Source organism: Bombus huntii, chromosome 10 (genome assembly GCF_024542735.1).
Source record: "Bombus huntii isolate Logan2020A chromosome 10, iyBomHunt1.1, whole genome shotgun sequence".
NCBI classification, from domain to species: Eukaryota; Metazoa; Arthropoda; class Insecta; order Hymenoptera; family Apidae; genus Bombus; species Bombus huntii.
The window spans coordinates 12,412,082-12,419,463 of NC_066247.1; positions in this window are offsets into that span (position 1 = coordinate 12,412,082).

Genomic DNA, 7,382 nt, shown 5'->3' on the forward strand with positions numbered 1-7,382 from the left:
TTAGTACTTATTGCTAAGAAGATAATATTTTTGTTAGCTACAGATTAGTACTAGTGCACTTCCCTTTATTGTCAAGTCGTGCTTTCTTCCTTTTCTCTGTTTCCTAATATGGAAGTTTAAAAAATTTATAAAATATTCAAAAAGATAAATTTTTGAAAATAATAACAATATTAATTACAAAATATTTGAATTTAGAATGAAAAATTTACCTCTGTTTTACGCAATATTTCTCGTTGAAACTTGTTAAACTTGCGCCGAATCATATCGAACGATTTTTTCTCAGATTTTAGTAATGCTTTCATCGATTTATCAGTATAATGCAATAAATAGGCATTTCTTTCACTATAGTCTCGAAAACCGGATTCCAATTTCGATTTCATTTCAAGATGTTGATTGGATAACGTGACAATTTCACGACGAGCTTGATCGACTTCTTCTTCTAAATTGATTAACACTTTTTGATAACACGAAATATCTCGCTCGATCGTTCTTTCGATTTCATATATTGTTTTGATCTCCTCTGGACTTTCTAATTTCATCATCTGTCGAATTTGCTGATGTTTGCTAAGTTTATCACGTGCATCGTCTAAATTTCTCTTTGCCTAACGAATAATTTCGAAGAATTAACCATTTCAAATCTTTGGAGAAAATTTGTTTAAACATTGATAGTAAACTGCAATATACCTGGAAATATTTATCAACCATGTTTGTAAATCTTTGTCGAACAACGGCAAGAGTCCTTTCGTTTCTATCAAATATTTCCTTCATTTTTGCATATTTTAGTTCCTCTTTTAAGAAAGAGTCAAATAAACGTCGAACCTTTTTTCAATATATGTAAATTAGTGACACATTCAAATGGTTCGAAGAAATGTAGTATAATAAAGTCTAACCGTCATAATATTCTCGCTATTAATTTTCAGAATTTGTTTAGACATTGCTGAATGTTTGTATTCTAGACTTTTGTCGGGAGAGAGTACATCTGCGTAGGGGCCTAAAGTCACGCCTATCGCTATTCAACGTTAAATTTTAGTTTTCTTATGAATATTCTTTAAAATTATATTAGCCGAGTAAGTGTTGGCTTACTAGATTTATCTAAACTACCAACTCTTTCTTCTAACTTTTTCGTATCTTCTTCAGTTTTAAAATCTTCTGCGGAACTCCTAACTCGTTTCCGTTTACTGACTTCATCTTCGGATAATTCAATTTCCTGTAAGTATTTCAATATACATATCACGGATGAGCTATAAAAAAAAATTTATTAATAGACTACGGATTTGAAATTTGAAAAAGTGTGAAGATGCGCACATCATGTTTTTGTGTGTTTGTCGTGTCGTGTGTTTTCATTTCTTTAGTTATATTTAAAAACTATAAATTGTTGCATAAATATTCGCAATCTCATTAATCTCATAATCAAACCTTAAGTAGACTTTCTGCTGAGGTAGCTTCCGCTATACTTTTCACTAAACCCTCGTACATCTCCTTTAACTTGTCAACTTCAACTTCCTTGACGCTTAATCTAACAATTCAATCATTTAGAAATCGAACCGAAAATTATCCCATAGATAACACAGATCATGCAACCTGTTATATAGATCCTTGATATTCTTTAGCAATACTTGAGCCTGAGACACACTAAACAACGTAAAATCCGAAATCTTGCCGTTTAAAAATAGAAGAATACTCCGATTGATCTGTTCCATCCGGGCCTTCGAGATATTCATGAATGCTTCTTGATGCAGAAGCATATCGTTCAACATCAGTTCCTTCTTCAACGCATTAACGTCCTCTCGGAGCCTATGCACTATCAAATCTGATTGATGTTTAATATCTTCTTTTATTCTGACCGGTTTTAATCTTGCAATTTTAGCAGTGAATTTTAAAGTCGACAATGTGATGTCAAGATCTTCTCTTGTGATCCGAATGTGAGATATCAACCTATTTTAATTACATTATATACCGCGGCTTGAAATTTATGATACAAATGAAATTTTCATTACCGAATTATAGAAGAGACCAAAAGAGTATTTCCCAAAATCTTCAGCAAATTACTGGAGCGTATTACGTTAACGACGGATGATCTTGATCTTCCTACATACGAAAAGAATTGCTCGAGCTCAGTCTTCATTAAATTCGCCACACCTATATCCACGGCCGGTTTCCCACAATTATTTCTTCCCACTGTTCCTGTGCCAGCTGCTTCCACGATATGTACCTAACGTTTTAATTAAATTCCTAATTAATCATTAAAGACTATCGTCAGATTAAAAGTTTACATCGTGCGAAAATTTTATCTCAATACTACAGGATAATTGGATTCGATCGAACTTATTGATATCTAAAATGGAAAAATGCAAATACAGTGAAATTTCATCGATAATATCGCGATTTCCTTCTACGATGACTTTCGAAGCTTAAAGCGAGATTAACGAGCAAACGTTTCAAGTTCTACGATTCTCAATGCCTCGATTCGTAAAGTTTGTAGACGGATCACGAGTCGAACAATTACTTTGGCTGTGGTTACAATGCCCCAGGATGTAATTAGGCTCGTGTTAGACACGTGAAAGGTAATCACAGACGTGGCTAAATGAGACGCCGGATAAGCCGATTCTTTCGCAATCGATCTTCTGACTTCCCCTTCGAAAATTCTCTTCAAACCTTCTTTTTCGTTATCCATGCACACCACGGAGATATCCTGGAATTTTTCTCACTAAAATTCTATCGGACGTCTCGTCGCATTTTTTCGTAAAATATTTTATAACACCTTGAAGGGTTCTCGATCGTTTATCTTGACTTTATTGTTATCCGTGTCAGAGACCAGTAAATCTCTCGCCTCTTTCCCGTACAACTCGACAAAGCTGACACGGTACTCTATCTTGCTGACTTCCGTTCTGTTCGCTTTTTCAGCGAACATTCGGGACAGAAGTCGAGTGACCAGGCCTCTGTGCTGAGAAAACGAATGTCATCACTGTGTTTGCACAATTGATGAACTCATAGCAAAAACGGTCCTCGTCTAGATTTCTCTTCTTCGGGAAAGAGAAAGAATATTCTAGGATCTTTAATTTCTTTCTTTTAAATTCGTCATATTTAAAATTACGTAAAAAGTCATGAACTTTGAGAAGAATTGTTTTTGTTAAGAGCTCCTTAAAATCGAAAATACAAAATATTCGACATAATCGTACTTCCCAGTTGTTTCTCAGACCGCTCATGGTGAAACTCTTTCCTGAACCACTTTGTCCGTAGCCCATCAAAATACAGCTCACTCCGTCTAAAATTCTGAAATTGCGGTTCTTCGACTATATATTATATATACTTCCTATTTATAATCGATACCGTTTAAGACTTCCGTTGTTTGAAAAATTATTAACTCGATGATCTATAACGGAAGTCTCGAGCAGCACTAACCAGAAGGTAACACAGTGACTCGTGAAAGTGTTGGAACACTAACAGAAACATTATTTTAACGTATCATGTATCTTATATGTCAATCAAATTCGAAGATGGTATCCCACTGGGGGTAGCCATCCACATGTTATATTACTATATCACTAAGCTATAATATTTTACCAAATGTCCTACTGGACAAATTGCAAAATGTAAATAAATAAATAAAAAAAAAAATGTATCTTATATAAAAGACTTTTATGACACGTATACATGATACGACTATCATGATCATCAAACTAGTAATTTATATGCAATTTCATACTTTTTTTTAAAAGATAATTACAAAAATGGTGTTTAAGTAGAAGGTTGTTTTGCTTATTAAATATGTCGGAGATGAAAGAACATCGGGATTTTCCGTCCGGAATGTTGGAAAAAAACCCCAATACTCTAGTCCAGACTTTTACTATAGCTGCACTTAAGTAATAAAAATAAGAAATAGTTTTAATGTTCCAATCTGACTTTATGACGATGGGTTCGGGCTCGAAGTGACATAGCGGGTCACTAGACGTAGCCACGGTCACGGGAGGGACGTGTAACTAACAGAGGTATGAAATGATTATATGGCTCTCCTTAAAAACAAAGTGTATTTTCGCGAGGAGAGACGTCAACGGGAGTCGTAAATTCCCGTTACGATTATAGCAATCGACACCACGAGTTGATCGATCCCCTGATTTCGGTTAAGATAATAGGGGTGATTCAGTTAACACTGATAACACTGTGATTCACAGAATTATAAGTTTTTATTTCCAACAGTCAATTTACACTGTTGAGTAGATATAATTCCTAGATGACAACTTGTCGCCCGAAGGTAAGATAGATATGCACGCTAGAGCAAGGCTCTTATAATTTAACTTCGTATGTAGCACTAGAGGACACTTAATAGAGGAAGTGAGTGTTCGTGCTTAGACTTAGACGTCAGGCGTTAGATTTGTACTTAGTTGTTGACTTTTCTAGCGGTGTAGAAGAATTAAAGTTGAGTGACGATGCTGTGTCGGAGGAAAGCTAGCGATGGGTGTGTCTATCGCACGGGACCATCGGATTTGATCATGACATTTTTGATCAGGAAGTGAGGGCAGTATACATTGCTTCTGATTGAATAAACGAGGGTTGGTGGATTAGGAAGGTCTTGGCCGCCCTCGATAGAAAGTTGGTAGTAGGAAGCATCCAAACCTGCCCCCAGGTCACCATCAACAATGCAACAGTTCCTAGTAGGGACTCAGTCCGATACCTGGGCATGACCCTGGACAGGAGACTAACGTGGAAGAAACACATCTCAGATAAAACGAAGCAACTAAAGGACAAACTAAAAAAACTCTATTGGCTCACGGGCCGACGCTCCAAACTAAACATACAGAATAAAATTACCCTCTACAAGACCGTAATAAAACCTGTCTGGACCTACGGAATCCAACTATGGGGAACAGCAAGTAATTCCAACATCGAAATACTACAACGCTTCCAATCGAAAACGCTAAGATCCTTAATAGACGCACCTTGGTATGTTACCAACGAAACCATCCATCGCGACCTCAAGATACCCACAGTCAAAGAGGAAATAGCAAAATATAGCGACAGATATAGCAAAAGAGTCAACAAACACCGAAACCCCCTAATCACTGGACTACTTGACACGACGAACCAGATTCGCAGGCTGAAGAGGCACTACCCGCTAGACCTAAACGCTAGATTCATTTAGTTATCCAAATTAAGCATATGCACTTACTTATAACATTTATAAATTATACCTATCTATAATAAGTATTAACTTATTGTAAATAAACAGCCATGTCACTGCGCCACGCCAGAAAAATTATTGAAAATTCTCAACGCGAGAATTGATTGTAATTTCAACAAATAAATAAAAAAAAAAAAAGTAGGAAGCATCGTACGTGAGAAAAACTAACTTTCCCTTGTCAAACCGTAGTAGACCGTAGTCTTTAGAAATGATTCGCAAGAAGATATTTGTTGGGTCTGAAGGACCTTAGCTAGCAAATTACTGGGATTTACGATGGGTCCTTAAGACTATTGAGGGTACGTCGTAAGGATAAGCGGACATCTGGTGTCCGGCTGGCCCGCAGTGTATGGCCTGGTCTAGGTATACGGTCGCTCGACGTAACGCAAAGGTTGACCCGAGAAGTGGGGACAGGAGTATATAAGGGCAGTTTCTTTTGGACTACGGGTGAGTTAGTTTCTTAGTTGGACGAATTGCTGATTGAGTGAGTTATCGAGAAGTTACCCGAATCGAGTATTACGTTGATACTTGTCCTCCCGTGGACCATGGATTTGTCATCGAACCTGAATTCGTTGTTACCATCATCTCGACCATCCTATCGCCATTACTCATAGCCTCTTGTAGTGTCCTCATTTGTACCGATAAACATTAGCTACATCCGCGACGGTAAAGTAAGTAAAGTTCATCAAACGCCCCATAATACCAACTTGACTCCGACAAATATTATAAGGATTTTACCTTTTATGTGTTTTTATGAAACACACGTAATATATTCACGAAATGATTCTATGATAAGTGTCTAAATACTAAAAAGTGTCGATTTCTACATAGTGGAAGCATCAACTGGTGGATCAAGTCATCCAGGTGAGTCCATTTTACCCCGATTTTGGAGCCGAGTGTTCACTAATTAAAGAGTCTTGAGATTTTCTGGCAAAAGAACGATTAATATAGTCATAATGCGAGAAATGAGAAATATTTGTACATCTCAACTCTTGTCCGTTGCCGGTGTTAGTGGTTTTACATTAGAAATAAATTCGTCATGTCCTCACTGATAGTTATTTTAAAATATGATATCGCGATTGATCGTGAAATTTTAAGGCAAGGTTTTGACATAATATTACACAAAATAGCCTCGCTATGTGTAAGACAAATAATTCTGAATATTCTAATTTCTTCCTTGCTACAATTCTTTTTAAAATCGTCAAAGCGTTTGCCACAGAGATCCCCAGAGGTAGTCGCATGCCAGGTCTTCTGTGCCATTTGATCCTTTTTCTGGTTGTGGTGACATAAGAAACCATTTGGTAGGAGTGATCTGTACCACACTTTTCTTCATTGTATTCAACAGCGGCTGGTGATTTTAATGTTGCGAACAAACGAAACGAGAGATCATTCTTGAGATTTCTTTGAAAACACGTATGGCAGCCAACGTGTCATTCGTACGTTGTTGTTTATTTGGACGATGTTCTAATCATTGCCTACTCCATGGATCAAGTTCTAGAAACATTGTACACCGTATTAAATATCCTCGTAAATGTCGAATTTTCTTCTAATTTTTCTAAATGTTCTTTCCCAAACACGTCGGTACTCTATTTGGGACATGTAATTCATAACGGAAAAGTCCGCCCCAATCCGGGTAAAATACAAACCTTGAGTCCTTTACCTGAACCAACGACCGTCACACAGCATAGACAGTTCATAGGTTTAGCCTATTATTTCCGAAAATTCGTCCCTAAATCTTCGCAGGGAATGAAACCCTTGTACGCACTTACTTCCGGTAATAAAAACATAACTTGGACGGATAGGCATGAAAAAAATAAGGCAAAAGGTAATTTCCGTCCAGACCGACGCGCCGGTGTTAATGGTATTTGACCCGACCTATCCGATAGAACTTCATACAGACGCTAGTTCGGATGGATATGAGGCTATTTTAATGCATAAGACGGAAGAAAAAAATAGAGTAATAGAATATTACAGTATAAGGACTAGCCCTGCGGAATCTAAGTATCATTCATGTGGACTGAAGACGGTAGCAGTTGTTAAACACTGTTAAACATTTTCGCCACTAATTACATGAAAGAGAATTTCTTGTTGTCACTGGTTGCAATTCCTTGAAGGCATCTAATAATAAGGTGATACTTACTTACTTACAAACTTTTAATTTTGACATTGTGTATCGAGAAGGTAAACGAATGGCTCACGTAGATTT